The sequence below is a fragment of the Hemicordylus capensis genome, chromosome 4 (genome assembly GCF_027244095.1).
Source record: "Hemicordylus capensis ecotype Gifberg chromosome 4, rHemCap1.1.pri, whole genome shotgun sequence".
Taxonomy (NCBI): Eukaryota; Metazoa; Chordata; class Lepidosauria; order Squamata; family Cordylidae; genus Hemicordylus; species Hemicordylus capensis.
In genome coordinates this window covers 168705915-168727925 of record NC_069660.1, presented here as the reverse complement: position 1 = coordinate 168727925, position 22011 = coordinate 168705915, and the positions used below count along the sequence as shown (strand labels likewise).

At 46.2% G+C, this 22011-nt stretch overlaps 2 long non-coding RNA genes across 3 annotated transcripts; both read right to left on the bottom strand.

The window, feature by feature from the left end:
- Positions 1 to 586: 586 nt before the first annotated feature.
- LOC128324350 (uncharacterized) lies at positions 587 to 18226 on the bottom strand. The gene is made up of 4 exons (XR_008306800.1): positions 18130 to 18226; positions 7705 to 7830; positions 2523 to 2726; positions 587 to 690 (listed from the first exon to the last, which is right to left on the bottom strand). It is a non-coding gene; the product is annotated as an uncharacterized LOC128324350 (long non-coding RNA).
- Positions 13492 to 14743, bottom strand: LOC128324352 (uncharacterized). 2 transcript variants are annotated; one of them, XR_008306802.1, is made up of 2 exons: positions 14621 to 14743; positions 13492 to 13918 (listed from the first exon to the last, which is right to left on the bottom strand). It is a non-coding gene; the product is annotated as an uncharacterized LOC128324352 (long non-coding RNA). The 2 variants fall into 2 exon arrangements; XR_008306803.1 differs by having other exon boundaries at positions 13492 to 13914; positions 14621 to 14720.
- Positions 18227 to 22011: the final 3785 nt, after the last annotated feature.

Below are 22011 nucleotides of genomic sequence, written 5' to 3'. Positions count from 1 at the left end.
AAAGAAAAAGCCTTGGCCAGACCCTTCCCCACCCAGAGGAGAGCGGAGCGTAGAAACCAGATAAGAACTCCTTACCTCCACAGCTGTCTTCCAGCCACCCTTCTGAGCTTCTAATTTGCTGTGCTATTGCTGCTATAACTACAGTACCTGGTTTTGCTGAATCTCAGATTGACAAAGAACTTGGTTGCCTGCCTCCACAACTAGTACTGTGCACAGCCAACTTTAGCAGCAAAAAAATGAGGTTTTCAAACTTTAATTCTGGAAAGGAATGTTTGGGTTGAATGCTCTGAGAGCACTTCCACATTGGCTATACTTATTACATCTGCCTAGGAATAAGTGCCTGTAGAAATTTCTCCAAAGGTACTGGCAAATGAACAACAAAAACAAATGAAGCTGACAACAGTTACAGAAGCAAAAAGCTTTTCTCACCAAAAACTCCTGAGTAAAATTAGTCATCGGCTAAGAGGGCAGGTCCTCTTAAGCTGAGACAGGCAAAATCTAGCAGTGGTGGCTCTTACCTGAGGGCAGAGTGGGTGGCCCTTACCTGAAAATATTTGTCAGCTATTTTACCTCCTGTCTGTCTTCTTTAGCCATTTCTCTGTTTGACTCCCTGCCTGTTCCTCTTCCCTGCTTGCAGCCTGGCAAACAGGTACTATGTTTACGTAGGGTGGGTGACAGTATCAGAATTTCCTAAAAACCAATAGAAACACACAGAGTTGTTCAAATTTGAATATTAATGAGGCAGGATTCAATTGCAAGGCTTGGATATTAATGAAGCAGGATTCAATCACAAGGTGGGTGGAGCTTAACATGCCTCAAGCACCAATCAAAAGGCATCATGAAACCAATAAGAAAGGACCAATCAGAAGGCATCATGTTGATTGACTCCTCAGGCAGCCAGAGTGTCCAGAGGATGGGGAAGTATTTTTCCTTTAGCTACTTGTATTCTGTTCAGTAATCCTGTGCAGTTTGTTTCTTTGGACATTTTTCCAAAGGGGGATCTTGCAGAGCATGTGGGGGAGGTGTCAAGAGGAAAAGGGAAAGAGAAAAGGGAGTTGTTGCTGGATAAACCTTTAGTTAAATCTACTTAAGATTTCCTTGTGTGAATGAGGGAAGAAGCTATAAAACACTACTTGGAAGAATCCAATCACCATTTTGGTTTGAGAGCAGGTAGGCTGTCTGTCTTTCTGTCTGCCTGCCTGCCATTAAGTCTGATATTTTGTTGGCTACTTTGTGTTTGTTTGCGGGGGAGGAATGCAACCTCTGCTTTCCCTCCCTTGCTCTCTGATCTGATCTGTATGCAAAGCATTATGGCCAAGACATGCTATAAAACATTGGAAGGAACAGCAAGTTGCAAGACTGAACTAATTAGATTAGAAACTGGCATAAGAAACCAAAAAGTTATTTTAATGCATACACATGGATTTGAGTCCATGTGAAAGTACTTTTCAAATAATTGCAGAAATGGCTTTCCATATGGGTGTGGTGTATTTAGAGAAGGAATGGATGTTGGAAGGAAAATAATGTTTAAAATCCATTTGCTATGTAGAGAGCTAGCCAGGTTTTTCTCTGGATTGTGGCCAGTATCTGTAACATTAATATGTCCACTGGTGGTTATGGTTCATTGGGCAAGGATTAAGGAAGTGATCTCTATTTTTAAAAAATGTTGCTTGCAAGGATGGATCACTCAGGCTACATGGTGGGCACCCAAGGAGGGCAGAGAGTGGCACCCAGCTGTTCAGCAGGCATGGAGTAGGGAGAGGGTGTGCCCATGCATCTTTGCTTTCCGTGGTGTCCAAGAGAACCAAGAAATGGTTCATAGCAGCAGCAAATCATTGAAAACCCCTGTGGTTTTTCTATTATTTATGTATGCATTTTTTAAATAGGCAGGCAGAGCTGCTCTTGTAACTTCAAAATGCATTTGTGCTCCATTTTTGTAGGTAGTATCCGCTTTACCTGTGGTTTATATAGATTTATTTACTTTTGCATGTATAGCTTGTGCTTCCTCCAAGAAGCCCAGTGTGGTGCACATGGTTACATTTATCCTCCCAACAGCCTTATGAGGAAGGTTATGCAGAGAGATAAGTGACTGTCACAGACACACCCAATGAGTTTCAAATCCCAATGGGGATTTGAACTTGGATTTTCCCAATCTAGTCCAGCACACTAACAACTGTACCACTCTGGCTCAGAGTCCTTATTTCTTGTTGTTTATTAGTAGTAGTATTCTAATATTACCACTGCTAATGTACACAGCATATACATTATTGTGGATGGCGTGGACATCTAAAACAGTAAATGTTTAGATCTTCATAATCTAAAGCAGGAATGACTGTGGTCAGATCTGCCTTCTCCAAGAAAGTGTGTAGCTGCCATTTAAGCCAAAGCTGCGAAAATGCACTTCTAGTCATTGCCACTATCTCTGCATCTAGAAACAGTGCCAGATGAAGGAGTGTCCCGAAGCAGTAAACCTGAGTCTTCAGGCGGAGTGCAACACAATCTAAAACAGACTGTATCCTTACCCCAGAATCAGCACATCCACCAATCATCAGTAGTCCCATCTCAGCTGGTGAAAGTTTGTTTGTTCACCCACATTTAGTCCTCCATATTCCATTAGGCTGCGGGTTCCCATTACTTTTGCAGGATTGAATGAGAGAGAGAGAGAGCGCTGGATGGTGAAAAAATCCCAGGCAGACTGCATATACATCTAGAAGGATCTTTCCGAACTGGGTGAATGGGCAAAAACAAGGAAGAAAGGGGAGGAGGACAAATCACGTTCAACATAAATCAGTGTAAAGGAATGCATTTTGAGGCAAAACGTACAAACTTTACATATACATTACTTCCTAAACAGATGATGACTAACCAGGAACAAGGTCCTGGGGCTGTAGTGGATAGCTGGAGAAATAAATGATAATGTAAAACTGAAGGTATAGTAGCTTTGAAAAAGAAAAAGAAACCCATGTTAGGGCATCACCAGAGGCGTAACTAGGGAAAATGGCACCTAGGGCAAGTACTGAAATTGCACACACACCCCCATCCAATCTGACACCCATCTTTCAGATAACTTTAACAAAGTTCAGGGGTTCCCAACCTGTGGCACTCCAGACGTTGCTGAATGACAACTCCCATCATCCCAGCTACAAAAACTGTAGCTGGGGATGATGGGAGTTGTAGTTCAGCAACATCTGGAGTGCCACAGGTTGGGAACCCCTGCTCTAGTTGAAGGGCTTCCCAAATGAAGGGCAAAGAAATAAGCTTCTAAGCTCATTTGAACCCCTACAGTCCTTGTTTTACAAGTTAGGAACTGTGGATGCCCTTCCGGTTGCTGCATATCAGAGGGACTACTGAAGTATACAATCCTTTTAAAAAGGGAGAAAGAGACTTTAGCTCACCAAAAGCTGGGAAGGTCCAAGAACTGTGCATGTGTGTTGCACTCATGCTGCCTGCTGCCTTTGAACACTGATACCAGTCTCCTAGAATTCTCTATAAGCACTTAAAACCAACTAAGCAATTTTTTTCAAACATCAGACTTGAAGCAATGTGGGGGAAGTGGCAGGGCGGGGGGGGGGGCCGAACAAAAACACATACAGGGCTAAGGAAGGAGCGCAACCCTAAGGAAAGCGCCTGGGGAAAGCGACGTGGGGGAAGTGGGGGACACACAAACACACACACACACACACACAGGGCTTAGGAAGGAGCGCAGCCCTCATCCTTCAGCTAATTTAAAATGAAATAAAGGAGGAAGGCGACGGGAAGCAGCGTGGAGGAAGGGGTGGGGGGGGGGACCAACACACACACGGCTTAGGAAGGAGCGCAGCCCTCATCCAACAGTTAATTCAAAATGTAATAAAGAAGGAAGGCGACGGGGGAAGCAGCGTGGAGGAAGGGGCGGGGAACCAACAAACATACACATGGCTACGGAAGGAGCCGAGCAGCAGCTCTCCAAGGAAGGCGCCCGGGGAAGCAGGAGAACGAACACACACAGAGGGCTAAGGAAGGAAGGAGCACATCTCTAAAGAACGTGCCTGGCCCGGGAAGCAGCTTGGGGGAAGACGGGTGCGGGGGGGACAAACAAACTCACACAGAACAGAACTCCAAGCTGCTTAGTCTCCCTGGCCACGTGGTTGTGCAGGGAGGTATGCACTGAATTCAACAGCTCGGGGTCGCGCTTTGCCGGCCAATGGGAGCGCCCGCCCACCACTTGGAGATCTTGCGCTGTTGAGCTGCTGCGCCTGCGCGAGTGGGGGGTGAACGGTGCGAGGTCTGCTGGCGGCGCCGCAGCTCAGGCACCCAATGCCGGCCAGCCTCAGTGGTGAGCAGCGCCTGCGCTGGGGCTTGTGATTTTGCATGGCACTTTTTGGCGCCCCCTACCAAGTGGTGCCCAGGGCACGTGCCCCCCGCCCCCCCTATCGTTACGCCCCTGGGCGTCACTGGGAAAACCACAATATGCATCCAGACATATGACAGGGCCACATTTAGAATGCCGTGTACAGTTTTGGTCATCCCATCTCCAAACGGGTGCTGCAGAGCTTGAAGAGGTACAGAAAGAGGCAACTAAAATGATTAGGAGTCTGAAACAGATAACTTCCCTATGAGGAAAGGAGAAAGCATTTGGAGTATGTTTTTTTAGTATAGAAAAAATATGACTGATAGAAGACATAACAGATGTTTATAATATTATATATGGTGTTCAGGAAGTCATTTCCCCCCTATTTAGTGTCCCCCCCCCTCATTTTGAAGCTTTTCTCCTCCCTCATTGTAAGAGAGAACTCTGTCTCATCCAGAAAAATTGATTAGCAGCAATTGGTTCAGGACAGGCAGAAGAAAATTCTTATTCATACAACACATTTATATAATTTGTAGCCATAAAGTATGGTGATGGCCACTAGCCTAGTTGGCTTTAAAAGCAGGTTACAGGTTCTTGGTATTTAGGTATAGGTGCTTAGGCTATTAGTCAGTCATTGAAGCCTCCATGTTCAGAGGCACTCTGCCACTGAGGAGCAACTGGAAGAGGGTTGTTTGTCCTGCTTGGCAGGCTTTTGACCCATTCATATGTAGTGAAGACAAACCTGAACTTATTTTTTGTAACTGTGAATTATATTGTATCACAGACATTTGTCCAACCATGGCCTGGAAACCTCCAGTTTCAGGGCAGGGGAGCCCCTCCCTCTTTGTGGTCCGCCAGTGCTGCATCCCAGCAAGCTCTGTAGTGCTCGCATTGCCAGACTGTGGGCAAAGCATCACAACATCCACAGGGCAGCAACTCATTGGCCACAATATTCAAGAGTGGTTGTGCCTTTTCAGAATGGACCACCCGTGGCAGGGAAAGGGCATTTAAAATCCCTTTAAAAGGCATTCAAGCCCTTCTCCTGAAAGCTATTGTACTGGCACCATCGTAAGAGCACCACACCAAAATAGTCATGCATTAGCACAATTGCTGGCAACAGATGGGGTGCAGGGGAGCACAATTTTTCTGTTACTCTGGGAAAGGATCATGATCTGATGCCTTCCGAGGAGAGAATATTTATATGAGGGAGGGCAAAGGATCCTGGAGTCTGGTCCACCATGACCAAGGATGCTCTTGATATGGCAGACCCCAGCAAAGCAGTCCAGGAACACCCAGGCACACTCCTGCCCCTTTGTCAGCTTGCTAGCTGGGAATTAGGCCAGTCCACTGGGGAGGACCAGAGGGTCATTTTGCTTTGGTCCTCCATTGGACTGCGCTCTCATGATGTTGGCCATCCAAATCAAGGGGGCCCCACTTGTATGGAGACCCTGTTCTCTCTGGTAAATAACAGGACTTGTACATCATTACCCCCTCCTTTCCAGGCAACCCTTTCATACTCCCAAGGGTAGTGGCCACTCCATATGACTGGGCTGACTAGAGAAACACTGGGACCAGGGACAGATCTTTACTCTCATTCAAATTTCCTGGGTTTGGGGTAGTATATGGAATATGCTGTTCTGCCACTTCAGGGAATTGCAGGGGAGGGGAGCACAAATTATCAGCGATCCTAGGAATGTAGGGTAGCTGTGCCAGGCAAAATCAAACATAGATATGTGCCAATGGACAACCGGACTGGCAGAGGGACTGCTTGGATTGCTTCTTCACCGCAGTTGCAAAGAGAGGGAAAGGTGTTGCTAGGGTACCCATCCCTTCCACTTGCTTGTACTGAGGAACCAGGCTAGGTGGCAGCTGCTATCTGGCCTACATGTGTTTTTGGCCTTTCACTCTCATGAGAGAGCGGTCCTTGGGAGAAGAGGCATAATCACACATTATTAATAATTCTGCCCCATCCCTGTATACCCTAGGATGGTTCTTCTCATGAGTGGCAAATGGGTCTCCATGGCCTTCCACTCTCATGAGAAAGCAGTCTGCTCCTGAACAGCATCCAATATCATCACATAGGAGGAATGTCTCCTGTAACTGGAGGCAATATTACTCCTGCTGCATGGTAAGAATTCCTGGGCTTGATTGGACTAGTGATGGGACTAGCAGCATCTCGAAGAGAATGCTCACTGCCGGGATTTCCAATCTGCACAGCTCTTGAGCAAGGCTGATGACAGCTGCTGATCGTAGATTTCCTGTCACTAGAGGGAAGAAGAGAACTGTCTACGGGTGATCTAGTCTTTCATCTTATCCTAAGCTCAGTAGCTGGGATCTGGATTCCTTGCTAATCGAGCTGATTCTTGTTCCAGTTCTCCCAACACTAGTAACTTATCATATAGATTTACAGCAGAGCACCAAATTTTGTAGCAATGGAGTTGGGGACCATATAATAGTTTACTTCAAAATCATAGACCATTCAAAGCAGCACAGAAGCAGAACTGTATCCCACAAACCTCTATCCCCTTTTCCTCACCCCCTCCCCCACTGGGGATCCTGAAGCTAAGAGGAGGAGCTGAAATAATATCAGAGGCAAGGGTGTCCAACTGGGCCCTCGGGCTGGTTTTGGCCTGCAACTCCCATCATCCCCAGTCACAGTGGGCAGTAGCCAGGGATGATGGGAGTTGTAGGCCAAAAACAGCTGGAGGTTGCAGTAGGGCACCTAAATGAGAGGGGAAATAGTATTAGTATGCAGGGTCTGCCCTCTAGCATGCTTCAGTGAAATTGTCAAAGAAGATCCCTTCTGACAAATTGCTTGCAATATCTATATATCTATACCTCACACCTGGCATGTGGTAATGAGTTCTGAAAAGTTCCCAGCACCAATATGGCAGAAACCATTAGCAAACCAAATTGTATTTTGGTGCAGATAATTCAGAGTAGAGTCCTAAGCCTGGTCAGTTCTGCTCTCCATTATTAACAGAGGAGGCAAGCCTGAACCCTCCTGAAAACCCTCCTTGTGATGTACAGCACCTCCCCAAGGACGGGGCTGGAAGACAACTCCTACACCAGGAATGAAGTTTGCTCCATGTACTCACCCTGACTTTTCTCTCCTTGCCACACCCTGCTTCCTATCATAATGGTACAAAGTTAGAAGTGCTGCCATGGCCTCTCTGAACAGCTGGGCTGCCTAGAAAACATTTACTTTATTAAAAAGCACTCTACCTTCTGTCTCCTCAAAGTTTTATTGCCTGTTGCAAAGGCTGCTCCTATGCCCAGAGTTTTTACGAGCATAGAATGTCTTTTCTTGCTCTTGTAAAAATGTGAGCAAGAAGTTGAACCCCCAAAGGCACTGTCTGCTTTGCCAGTCTTACCTGTCCCCAGAATCGTGACTTGATTACTGCTTGATACTGTGTGTGGGTCTCCCAGAGGCTGAGTTAGATGGCTTGCTAGATCCTTTCATGAACAGGGAGAGCTGTCGTCACGGTAAGGAAGTGCATCTGAAAGCAAAGGTTTCCCAGCTCTCCACTTTTCCATGTAATAGGACACTTTAGAGGCAACCACTCAAGGGCTGGGTTCCCTGTGAAGAGCAAGTCCTGAGCCAGCATAGCATAGCAGTTAGAGTGTTGGAATAGGGCCAGGAAGACCAGAGTTCAAATCCCCATTCAACCATGAAACTCTCTGGGTGACTCTCGGCCAGTCATGTATCTCTCAGCCTAATCTACCTCACAGGGTTGTTGTGATGATAAAAATAACCATATACATTGCTCCAAGCTCCTCAGAGTAAGAGTGGGATATAAGTTAATCAATCAATCAATCAATATCTGTTTATTTACAAACATAAAAACTGAGGGAGATGTTGCCATCTACAGACAATACTAGCATTTAAATTAGCATCATTTTTTCACAACACAAAGAGCATAACCTGAAATCCTGCAAGGCTCCTTGTGTTGGGCAGCTACAAAAACTCAACTTTTCACTGGCTACATTCTAACTGCCAAATGGCCTTTCTCCAATCACATACACACAGAGTGGCAGAATAAAAGTCCTCAATCCCCATCTTGCAGGTACAGGTAGATGTAATCAGCATTCTTAATTCTAGAAAAATCAGTTTCTAGGTATTCAAAAGACAGTCAACTCTTCTACAGCATTCACATTAAAATAACTTTGCTAAAACCAACCATCTCTCTGCCTGATCTACAAATATAGCAGAATGTGGTGGTGGCAGAGTTCTAAAGTGGCACAATGAACTGTACAATTTCCAATTCCATTTGGGGAGAACTACTGTAGAATTTCCCCATCTCCTCTGACAGTTCATGTATGAAAATAGGGGCATATCTGTGCATGAATGAGGGAAGGCATTAATGAGGGAAAGCATGACCCGGTGGGCAATGGTGAGACCAAAACAAGCCAAAGAGAATTAAAAGTGCATGCAAGTAGGAGGCTTCAGATGACAAAACCAGTGAGACAAGCCACAGACCACAAAGCAAATGAAAAATATACAAGGCACAGATATGTCCGCACAATATTGCATTTATAATATTTAGAGGAACTTGGTTCCATTTCACAGCTGAAAGACAGCAATAAGAATGTTTTTCTCCCAGCACCCAAAATCAACCTGTGGCAGAATATTCTTAAGCAGAAATAGTAGTTAAAAGCTTTAAGGCTAGGGATGTGCATGGAACCAACAGGGGCCAGATCAACGGCCGGGGTGGGGGGGTGCCTTTAAGGGCAGGGGAGGATGCACTCCCCCCCCCCACTGTGTTTTCCCCACCGGCACACAATTTCCAAAAAGCCCATCAGGGAGGCAGCGTACCTCCCTGCCACCCCATTTACCAGATATACCAGGAAGTATTAGAGGTGCCTGTGCACGTCAGGTGTGTGCATGAGTGTGATGTGTGTGCACATGTGACATGCGCAGGTGCGTCAAGTACTTCTGGGTATATCTGGTAAATGGGGCATCAGGTATGCTGCCGCCCCGATGGGCTTTTTGGAAATCGTCCACCAGCAGGGAAAGTGTGTGTGGGGGGGGGTAAGTGCATCCTCCCCCACCCTAAAGGCGGACACCCCACACACACACACACACACCATTGAACCTTCAAGCCGGCCAGGGTTCAAAGCTGTTCAGAGGCCCATAAAAGGGCCTCTCAACAGGTTCGTGTACATCCCTAATTAACTATCAAAATGAGGGTAGAAGCTGGGCTACTCACATCCACAAAATCACATGAACTCACAAAAATCCTTCCAGCCCAGGTTGCTCAAAACAGGATAACCTAGCTTTCCTACTCTGATTTTAACAGAGGTTGGGGAAGAGGTTGGGGCTTGTGCCCGAAACATTTTGGAGGCCATTATGAAGGCCTCTGAAATGTTTCGGTGCTAGGGGCAGTTTTGGCGCCGAAATGCTGACGGGGGTAGCACTTTAAGGGCGGAGGAGGGCCCTTACTCACCCCTCCCGCCGCATTTCCCCCGCCTGCACGCTGTTGATTTTAAGCCCCTCGGGGAGGCAGCGTTCCTCCCTGCTGCCCTGTTTCCCCCGTCAGCCAGAAGTGGCCGGAAGTCGCGAGCGTGTGTGCACCCATTGTGCGTGTGACCGCGCGCCTTTCTGCCGTGTGCACGTGCACACACGACGGGCGCACACGCACTCGTGACTTCCGGCCACTTCCGGACAACAGGGGAAACGGGGTGGCAAGGAGGAACGCTGCCGCCCCGAGGGGCTTAAAATCAACAGTGCGCCAGTGGGGGAAATGCGGCGGGAGGGGTGAGTACACCCTCCCACACCCTTAAAGTGCTACCCCCATCGGTGCAGAAGATTTTCATGCACATCCCTACTTTCCACCACAACCCCTGGTCAGAAAACTTGTAGGAGCTCATGGTAGGGATAAATCTTGGCTGAGGACATGAAGAAAGTTTCTCAAAGAAGTCCCATTGAAATTAAAAGGGCATTAGGAATTTCCTAATCTTCATTTCAATGGGACTACTTAAGTAATTTTCTTCAACATGTCAGCTACTTTAAAAAAACAACAACAACAACATACTGATGCAGATTCTGGAGCAGAATTTAGCTGGCCCAGAAAGGTAACACTTACATCCCCATGTAATTTAGTTGGATCAGAAAGGTAACACATCCCCATCGGTGATGTAACAACCAATACACAGGCATTCTCCAAAGACAGATCAGTACAGTCCTGCCAATGAGGCCTTCAGCATGTTGCAATTGGCTAGTAGTCTGATGCAGTACATTGGCAGCGCATGCCCCTCAGCATTTATCGCAGTCACAGTACCATGTCCCCCAGTGGATGAGCAGTGGATGCTCCTGAGCTCTGGAAGGACAAAGAAATAGAGGATACCCTACAGGATGCTTTGGGTTAGAAATGTAACTATCTTCTCCTTCAATTTAAAAAGCAAAAGAACCCTGTTTATCCAATTAGCCGAGGGAACCATTTCAAAGCTACCAACTTCAAACACACAGATATGGATCACAAAAAACTTAATATAATAATTGAAAGTGGCACCAAACATTTTTGCTCCTTGTGTGCTGCTCTCCAGGGATAGCAGCTGTTACTTAACCAAAGAAAGGAAGGAGGGTGCAGCTGGCATGGGGGAGCAACAGGAAGCCTATCCTCTGGGAATATCAATGGAAAATCAATATTAAGTTTACAGCAAATAGTACCTTAAGGGAAAACTGGTACAAAATTTATCTCCGTTGGTACATTAGTCCCACAAAGGTTGCAAAGATAGACAGTAAATATTCTGGAATTTGTTGGAAATGTAAGACCCATGTGGGGACATTCTATCATATGTGATGGACTTGCAGTAAAGCACAACAATATTGGAAGAAAATCCACTCTAAGATGCAAGAAATTTTAAAGATAAACTTTCCTTACTTACCTGACCTCTTTCTGTTAAATATGACTAAACCTTATATTGTTGTTTGTTTGTTTTGTTTATTCGATTTCTATACCGCCCTTCCAAAAATGGCTCAGGGCGGTTTACACAGAGAAATAATAAATAAATAAGATGGATCCCTGTCCCCAAAGGGCTCACAATCTAAAATATACCTACTAAATATACAGAGTCTTCTTTATACATGATTACTGCAGCCAGGATTCTTTATCCGGCTAATTGGGAGATTACACATAGTCCTGACCTTGGATGGATGACTATTAAAGTTATGGGAATATGCCTCTATGGCTAAGATTACAGTTTATCTAAGGAACAATTCAAACGAATTTTTTGCTCTAACTTGGGAACCTTTTATAAATTTTAATACAGCATCTGGTCAACATCCCCACCCAAGATTTGTTTTTTCTTGAGTATGAGTTTGATTAATTCATTGTTCATTCTCTGCAATATCTGATGTGAGGGGGAGAATTGGTGGAGAGTTGGCAAGGGAGGGAAGTTGAATCTTGGATTGTTACTTATAAATTTTGGGTTGTTGTTTATAATTTCAGGAAGTTCAAAAGATGTATACATGGTTTTTTTTATTTTAAAAATGATTTGGGGGGGGGGAGGAAGCCTCCATTGGTTTTCCATCACCATTAAGCTGGAAATGCACACTGGAGGAAGAATAGGGCATACAGTTGAGAGGAAGTGACAGGGGTAGTGTAGAGGAATTGAACAAGGGCCTTGGCATTTTTCTAGCTCACTGAGTCATTTACCCTTGTTTTGCACCTTGCTTTGCACTCGGCAGAGCTCGGCAGCCTAAGGGGAAGAATGTGCCATTCTCATCAGCTAGAATGTAAGAAGTTGTGATTATCCTAGAGGGCAGGATTAGATCAAATGGACTTAAGTTACAGGAGGGTAGGTTTCCGCTGAACATTAGGAGAAGCTACTTAATAGTAATTAGCCACCTAATGACTATGGGAAACACCTATATCGGGCAGCAGAAATATAGAAAGATGCTGAAATGCATCATCTCATACTACGCGGACGATGGCAATGGTAAACCCCTCCTGTATTCTACCAAAGACAACCACAGGGCTCTGTGGTCACCAGGAGTTGACACCAACTCGACAGCACACTCTACCTTTACTTAATAGTAAGAGCAGTTCAACAAAGGGGAGTGGCTTTCTCTTGCTGGAGGTCTTCAATTTAAGAGGAGAGGAGAGCTGGTCTTGTGGTAGCAAACATGACTTGTCCCCTTAGCTAAGCAGGGTCTGCCCTGGTTGCATATGAATGGGAGACTAGAAGTGTGAGCACTGTAAGATATTCCCCTCAGGGGATGGAGGCGCTCTGGGAAGAGCAGAAGCTTCAAAGTTCCCTCCCTGGCCTCTCCAAGATAGGTCTGAGAGATTCCTGCCTACAACCTTGGAGAGGCCACTGCCAGTCTGTGAAGACAATACTGAGCTAGATAGACCAATGATCTGACTCAGTATATGGCAGCTTCCTATGTTCCTAATTTGCTGAGGGTGGATCTGGATTTTCTGTGCTGTTACAGGAGGTGTGGACTAGATGACCTACAAGCCCTCTCCAACTCAATCATTCTATTACTGTATGCCTCTAGGAGGAATGGTGCTCTTATGGTGCCTTCCATAATATTTGAAACCAGTAGTGGGAACCTAGTACAGACACTGACACGTTGGAGCAACATCTTAGAGAAACAGCCACAGCAGGAAAAGCTTCTCTCTCTTCCTCCCCTTCCTCACCTGCTAATATAGAGCACATATTGCTTTTAGTATCTGGACATGTTGAACTCTTTGCTAGAGCAGAGCAAGCATTGTTTTTATACAAATAGCTTCCCTCTGCCAGTTTGCTTCCTTTCAGGCACATTATGAGGAACTTGGATGTGCTCCCTCTGGACTAATTTGGAGAGAGATAATTAACTTGCTAATATCTTCTCTTTTTCCTAAGTCCCAGGTTCTCTGTTATTAATTTTGTCAGTTTTGGTTATGCTGATCTCAGGCCTGCATATTCCCCATCATCACAACAGGCTCATCAGTGAGGAAATCATAGAACAAAAGCACAATAGAGTGAATGTAAATATTGGCTTTTTCCATCATAGGGACCATTTTTGTCAGTTCCTACTTATATAGCCCTGGCCTAGATTTCCTGCCACCTGGTCTGCCTCAAAATAGGCAACATCATCCCTTCCAACAGCAATAAGGACATTTTTTAATACTTGTAATGCATGAGTTCATGCACCAAATATGAGCAACTCCACCTGATGGTAGTTTTTTAATTAACTGCCTAGGTTTTTTAATTAACATTTATTTAAAGTTTATATGAGATTACACAATCAAAATGACAACAACAAATCCTATAAATACACCCTGACCCTTCATACAGATGAAGGAAAGGAAAAGGGGGTGTGTGGAAAAACTAAACAAAATAACACTACTGTCAATTTCATAGGGACTAGACCAATCACAAGTCACAGGTATCATGTCCCATAGATAACTAGAGAAGAGTTCAACAAAAGCTTTCCAAATGTTAAACTTGCTTAGTTTGTCCATTTCCTGAAATGCCTTGTTTTCTCCAACAGCCAGCGCTGTCTTCTCGTTCATCCAGTCTTCTATACCTGGTGCTGCAGTGGCTTTCCACAACTGAAGAATAAGTCTCTTAGCTATTAATAAAGCTGTTTATCTCTGGCTTTCCAAGATAAAAATGGGGTGGGGAACAAACCAAGAAAAAGCAAATTTTCTGGTTATTTGAGGTTTTGCTGAAGTATAAAGTTTATTCTCACAGATACCCCTCTGCAAGATGGGCAAACTACTTTACAGTGCCATAGTAGATGGATCAGAGATCTGCCCCTGGGTCACTGCATCCAAGCCTGTCCTTAGAGCAGGGCAACTAGGGCAATCGCCCTGAGCCCCACCCTGCCAGGCTGGGAGGCGGCCACACACTGGCTGAATGGCAAGCAGCCTGCCTTTCTGCTCAGCAGCTTCACCCTCGGCTTGCACATGTACACCTGCTGCTCCACTCACTCCCTCTCTGCATGCATGCAGAGACTGACAGGCCCTGCCCACTGCACTGGGCATTGGTGCACACTGGCCAAGCAGCCTGCCTCTCTGCTCGGCTCACTCTCACGAGTGCCTGCTACCGCTCCACTCCCTCTCTCTGCCAAAAACAAACACAGTAGGACAAGGTTCATCCACCTGCCCATAGCACCGTCTCTGATGCAGGTAGCTGAGCTTGTGGGGGGAAACACCACCATGGCTGTAGTAAGCCTGGCTTGTTGGGTCTGGGCACATAGCCAACTAGAGGAAGCCTGGGAAACAGGGGCTAAAGACATTGAAGCTATTCAGACGAGCAGAAAATAGATAGATAAAGCAGATAGAACCCTATTTTTACCTCATAGCAAACAGACGGGTACATGCTGCAGACCCGGCAGGGAGTGTGAGCGACAGACAATTAACATTTTAAGGTTCGTCAGCCACAAGTAGCATTGTTGGTCCTCCTCCCTTGCAACAGCAATTCCCTGAGTGGACGGGGCAAGCACGTGACCCAAGGAGACCACTCAGAGGGCTCCAAGCTGCAGTCCTGCTTTGCTGCTCCCTGATTGGTAGCCTCAGTTAACCCTTTCCTGGCAACTGAAGCACTGTCAAAGGCACTGAACTCAGTCCCCATGCCCAAAACTCCCTGCTCACAACAAGGCAGGAGAGAGAAGAGAGCAGCTGCAGCTGCCAGCAAAGGAATAGCCAACATGAACACACACAAACCCCAACACACACCCCAGATCCAGGAGGGACACAGCAGATGCCCCCTGGAGCAGTTGCCAGTGAGAGCAATCGGCCCCCACAACTAGCCCAGGCACTAAGCTGGTGGCAAGGGCGATGAGATGTGTCTCCTACCACCCCTGTCCAGTTGCCCCCCTGATCACAGTGGATGGGTAGGCAAGCAGGCAATGCAGAGTGTGCACCTGCCCTCCTTGCCACATGTGCCACCACCCCCTTCACTCTTGCTGTGGCAGCCCCCATCGCCCCATCCCACCATACAACAGCATGGTTTGGGAAGGCAGAAGGGGGAACCTGCCCCACCCCTTCACCCTCCCCACAGCTGTGGCCTCCGTGGCCCCCCCATCCCACTGTATAGTGTGTGTAGACAGTAAGAATCCCCCTTGCCCCCCCCACTGCCACCATAGCCAAGTGGTGACTCTGCCTTCCCATCAATCTGCCACTGCCACTCCCTGGCAGCCTCCCAAATAACAGGGAAGTCAATCTGCAACGCCTTTTGGTCCTCTGCGCGTGCACAGAGACCACTCACATTACCAGGCAAGTGGGTGTAGGAGCTGCTCTGCCCGCCACTGATCCCCCTGCGGCCACCGCAAGTCCCCCGCCGCCACTGCCATTGCCACCATGAGGCCGAAACACTTTGCAAGTATCCCAGTCACCATGTGCACACTGCTCCCCCCCCCCCGCCAGGGCAGTGGCGGGCAAAGCGGGAGCGGCTGCTGGGCTGACCATCCACCTCTGTGACCCTTGCGTGGACAGTCTGTCAATCCAGCGGTCACGATCACTCCTGTTCCACCCCCCGCCACCACGGGGGCAGGCTCCAGCCCCCCCCCCCCGCCATCCCTCTTGTGTGCAGGACTCATGTGACACCAGAGCAGGCACATGCACTCTACACATGCAAGCACATACATATTGGGGTTGCCAACATTTCATTGCCAGAATGAGAGACACATGTTTGGAGCTGGGGCCTTGGGGAGAGGGCTGAGAGGGGACAAGAGAGTGAGCAAGTTGGTGGGGAGGGGTGTGCAAGCATGCAAGTGGCAGGGAGGGGGCGAACGAGTGGATGGGCAAGTGAGTGAGCAGGCAAGTTCCTCCTCACTCGCATCAACCTATCAGTGGTGCCCCTTGCCACCCATCCTTCTGCACTCCACCCATCTATGGGTGGGGATTCTTTTTCTTCCTAGGGATCTTGCACCAGGACTGCACCGCCTCCCTTGAGAAGAAGCAGCCTTATCTCTCCACAAAGCTCACCCTGTCATGCCATCCTGCAACACCCTGCGGTCATGCCTATCCCCCAACCAAAGGACCCGAGGTTTCACTGTCCATACACCTCATCTCCTCTCAGGCACAGGTGCCCATTGGGCAAGCTAACACAAATAAGGGGGGCTATGTTCCAAGAAGTTGGACCCAGCATCTTTCCTCGAAGGGGAAATTCACATGGATTACAGTGTTTCAGAGCGTGTGCAGACAGCAGTGCCTGAAGCCAAACATCTGCATGGCTGCTGCCTTGAGCAACTGTGCCTTTTTGTGCCAAAATGTCACTCACGGGCAAGGAACACTCTTTGCTGTGTGCACTGGCCCTGCTACCTCTGGGAGGGGAGCACTGGTGGGTCCCCGCTAATGGAAGCCGTTCTCCCCATGGCAGCTGCTCTCTCCTTTGATGTTGCTGCCCTGCTGCAGGCTTCTTCTTACCATATAGTAGAAAAGCATGCACTCCCCCACCCACAGGCACCAGGAAGGAGAGAGCAGCAGCCCCATCACCTGTGCAGTTTCTACCTGGAAAGGGCAAGGGTGCTGTTGCCCTTGCCTTGGCAGTTGGTGGGGGAGGGGGTCGGGAAGCATCTCCTCTGAGGCAGCGGATGGAAGGAGGAACCGGTAGAGCCCAGAGCGGTGTACTACACACTCAAGTTCCTCCTCACAACAACCCTTTGAAGTAGGTAAGGCTGAGAGTGAAGTGACTGGCCCAGAGTCACCCAGCAAGTCTCATGGCTGAATGGGGATTTGAACTTGGGTCTCCCCAGTACTAGTCCAGCACCCTAACCACTACGCCATGCTGCAGGGAAGGGCAGCTGCAGAAAAGGGCAGGGACATTCCTGCTCTTGTCAAGTGACTTGCAGGGGACAGGAAGGAGCACAAGGGCGAGCCCAGCGGGGGGGGGGCGGCGAGAGCGGGGGGGGGCGAGCCCAGCGGGGGGGCGGCGAGGGCGGGCGGGGGCGAGCCCAGCAGGGGGGGGGCCTTCCCTCTCTCCTCCTCCCGATTTCCCAAGCAATATGTAAGACTATATATTTTAACTTTAACCATTCTAGCTTTTTCATGACTGGATTTTTGTGGTAAAAATCCTGGGAGGTATGGCAGGCTTTGGTAGAGAGTAGACGAACAGTATGCTACTCCTTGCACCTCCAAAAAGATACCATATACTTGGAAGCAGTGTTCCCTCTAACAGGGATTCCCATATGTTGTTGACTACAATTACCATAATCTCCAAGCAAAAGCCATTGCAGCTGGGGATTCTAGGAGTTGCTTGGAAGCAAGTCAAAAAACAAAAGTAAAAACACTGATTAAATAAATAAAAAGGCTGTGGGGATGGGGATGGGGAAGCGGTGGGAAAGGGAAGGAAAGGGGAGGACAGAGAGGTGCTGGACTCTAGAGCATGCGGTTTGCTATGCACAGCAAGAAAAGAATTAACAAAGAAAAGCACCTGCTCCAGGGAAAACAAGGGGAGGGGGGGAAACAAACCCAGAATAAAATAAAAACAATGGGCAGTGGCTGCTGAGCTGAGAAGAACTCTCTCTATCTCAACTCAGCCAACAGATTTAAAAGCAGTAGCCACCAAAAGCAAAAAGGGTGAGGGAAGTGGGGACTGGGTTAGGGAAATGGGCCAGAGAGAGGCCTCAGGCCAAAGGGCCTGGGACCCCTGGCCCAGAGGACAGGGGAGGGAGAGAGAGACAGACACACACTCACTCAGGGGAAAAAAATAAAAGCAGCAGAACAAACACACACACACACACACACACACAGTCACACCAGTGGGGGGAAGGTTTAAAGCAGGGAAGAGAAGCAAGGGTGGGGGAAAACAGGGAGAAGGGAGGATTGGGAACAAAAACACAGTAGTGTGCCAAGCAGACTCACCACACCAGCAGCTGCAGCAGGCCAGAACAAAACCAAGGAACATTGCAGCCAGAGTGATTTTGGTAGGTCAGAGGCTTGGCTTTAAATAGGATTTGAAACTCCCTCCTTTGGGAGCCCCCACCTTTGTCCTCCCTCCTGGGGAGAACTGGCCAATAGAGTGCTAGTTCTCAAGAACTGGCACAGTGCAGAGCCTACCAGAGAGCCAGACTCATCTGGCCAATCAGGGAAGCAAGAGCTCAGCCAATGAAATCAAGCAACACAAGTCACACAAAATGGAGGACAACATCTAAAATGATCTCTAGAATCTTCGAACCGGCTCGAATCAAACCTGGCTCAATCAGTTCGAACTCGGACCGGCATTGCCAGTGCAATGCCCTGTTTGGTCTGAGTTCGAACCCTCAAACCAGGTTGCACATCCCTAATTATTGATCATAAAAATCTAAACCATCTGTCCAATCTGGACAGTCAACAGTCCAGGCTAGTGACTTCCTTAGTCTGAATGTAGCTGCTTGAGAATTTAGGAGAGCCTCTGGAACATTTATAGGGAGGTTAGAATTCTTTTTTAAAGATACATACAGCAGTACCCAGACCAAGGAGAAACTCACCAAAACAGCAACTCACAGATTGGTTACTAGCTATTTTCCTAGAAAACTCCCTTGCAGCATATGTTTACTTGGAAGTAAGTCCCCCTTGGTTCAGTGGGACTTACTCCTACCTAAGTGTGCATAGCCTTGGTTTTTTCCCTTGGTTTTAGAGCTCTTTTTTTCAACTTACCTCTTCATTCCTGTGCAAACTGCTGATTTAGGATTTTAAGTGCTCCAGAGAACAATGTTTCAAAATACACAGATGAAGACTCAAGCCCTGTAACTTCCAGGTTTTCAGTGCTGGTGCTGTGCCCCTTGGGTGGGAATCTTTCCTACTGGCTTAAACCTGCCTTCTGCTCACCTCACCACATACATTGCAATTCACCTCCCCACACAAAACAGCCTGTGGGGCTGCTCTCCAGTGCAGAGCAGATCTCCTAACAATTAGCCAAGAAGGAGATGCGGTGGGGCATACAAAAAGTCAGCTGCTGGTATGCAGAAATTGATTAGCATACCAATTCCCAACTCCCTTCAGGAGAAAAGTTATGATTAACATATCAATTTAGAGGTAACCTTAACCCTCCTTTTCAATACCCTCAAGGACAGCCCTGGTAAAAGCTATTGTTAAATTTCCCTTTCCCACTGTGCCCGGGTCAAATTTCTCTTTTGAAAAAGCCTGCAAATTTAGTCATCCAAAACCATTCAGTTTAAGATACAAGTTAAGTGATGCTTTCAATTGTTACTTGTGCTCTAAAAATCATGGAAACTGCAAGTTAAGGTGTCCCTGATAAATTTCTCTAATTTATCACCTAGAGGCTTTTCAGACAGCAGACTTTATCATCGCTTTATTGCAGGTTTGGGGCACAACGGATATTCCGACGCAAAAAGTTGATTTTTTTTAAAACCCCAGACCAGTGGCAGCCCTTGAACGCTCCTCTGGGGGTGGGGCGGGGAGAGGCACCCTTAAGAGATGCTGTTCGGAGCCGCAACATGCTGCCCAGCAGCCCCTACGGCAGGGAACCACCTCCGATACTCACCTGGCTTCCACGGAGCCGAGCCCCCACCAGAGGCCAAGTGCCAAGAGATTATGTTCTAAATTGTATGGAAAAACTGAAAACTAGCAAATCTCCAGGGCCAGATGGCATCCATCCATTCATCTTGCTAAAATATATAACTTATCCCTGCAATCAGGCGCTGTACCGGAGGACTGGAAAGTAGCAAATGTAACACCAATTTTCAAAAAGGGATCCATGGGTGATCCAGGAAATTACAGGCCGGTTTTGTTTTGTTTTTAATTAAATTTTTATTAGTTTTAACAATAATCATTCACAACACATTAAACAAATGTGGACTTCCCGCTCACACCTCCTCGTGAATCACCAACTATAGAATTAACCCTTGCTATAATAATAATTCAAAACATAGATTTAAACCTTACAAACACAATTTTGATCTACTCAACCTGCTAATATTACTAAATTTCAAACCCTGTTGTAAAATCAATATTAGGAAAATAGTTCTTTAAATACAATAAAAATGGTCCAATCTTCTTTAAAACATTCTAAATTTTGGTCTCTTGTCAGTACTGTAAGTTTTGCCATCTCCGCATATTCCAAAATTTTTATCAGCCAATCTTCTTTTGAAGGCAGTTCATTGCTCTTCCATTTCTGTGCATATATTATTCTGGCCGCCGTGGTAGCGTACATAAAGAATGTTAAATTAGTTGTAGAAAACACTCCTTGTGTTCAGGGGCGTAACTACCATTAGGCAAGGGGAGGCAGCTGCCTGGGGGCCCCTACGCCTTGAGGGCCCCCCCAGAGGCAAGTCACATGTGAAGTGAGTGTGTGTGTGTATCAGCGAGGGGCCCATTTTAAAATTTTGTCTCTGGGCCCACTCCAGCCTCGTTACGCCCCTGCTTGTGTTATTCCCAGCAGGAAGGATTCTGGCTTCTTAGGAAATGTCACTTTAAATATTTTCTTTAACTCATTATATATCATGTCCCAAAAGGCCTTAGCCTTCCTACAAGTCCACCACATATGAAAAAAGGTTCCTTCAGAGTGTCCACATTTCCAACATTTGTTTGAAACATTTTTATACATTAATGCCAGTTTTTTTGGTGTCAAATACCACCTATCATTTTATAATAATTTTCTTTTAAAACATAACATGCAGTGAACTTTAAATCAGTTTTCCATAATTTTTCCCAGGCTGCCATTTCTATATTGCACCCCACATCTTGAGCCCATTTTACCATAGTCATTTTAACCACTTCGTCTCTTGTCTCCTCCAAAAGCAAGAGCTTATACATTTTAGAAACTAATTTTTCATCATTTTCACACAGCTCCTTCTCAAATCTCAACATCTGATCCTCAAATCCAACTTTAAGATCCTTCTTATAAACTTCGTTTAGCTGATGGTACTGAAACCAATCACTAACCAAATTTTGTACTTCAATTAAACTTTTTAGCTTACAGTCCTTTTCTTGAAAATATAACAGATCCCTATAAGTACCCCATTGCGATTGGATATTTACCTCTTTACGTGCTAAAGCTTCAATCGGAGAGACCCATAACGGAGTTTTAGGTTCCAGCCATTTCTTATATTTTACCCATACCCTCATTAGACTCCTTCTTACATAGTGATTCAGAAAATCTTTATGTATTTTACTTTTTTCATACCACAAATATGAATGCCATCCAAACCTTCTATCAAATCCTTCCAAATCAAGTATTCTAGGATTTCTTAATGTTATCCATTCTTTTAACCACGTCAAACAAACAGCATCAAAATACAACCTTAAGTCTGGTAGGGTAAGACCACCTCTTCCCTTTGCATCTGTTAAATTCTTAAAATTAATTCTTGGTCTTTTCCCTTGCCAAACAAATTTAGTTATGTCCTGCCATTGCTTAAAACAAGTTAAAGTATTAATTATAGGAATAGTCTGAAAAAGAAATAACATTTTAGGCAAGACATTCATTTTCACCACTGAAATTCTTCCCATTAAAGACAAATTCATATTAGACCATCTTTGTAAATCTGTTTTCATTGTATTCCATATTTTAATATAATTATTTGAGAACAACAAAGAATTATTGTTTGTCAGCCAAACCCCCAGATATTTAATTTTCTTCTCCACTTTCAACTCACTTATTTCAGAGAATCTATCCTTAGATTTCTGATCCATATTTTTAGTCAAGACCTTCGTTTTAGTCTTATTTATATAAAACCCAGCCAATTGGCCAAATTGTTGTATTTTTTTCCAAGAGTCTTCCAATCTTGTCCAATTGATTTTCTAAAA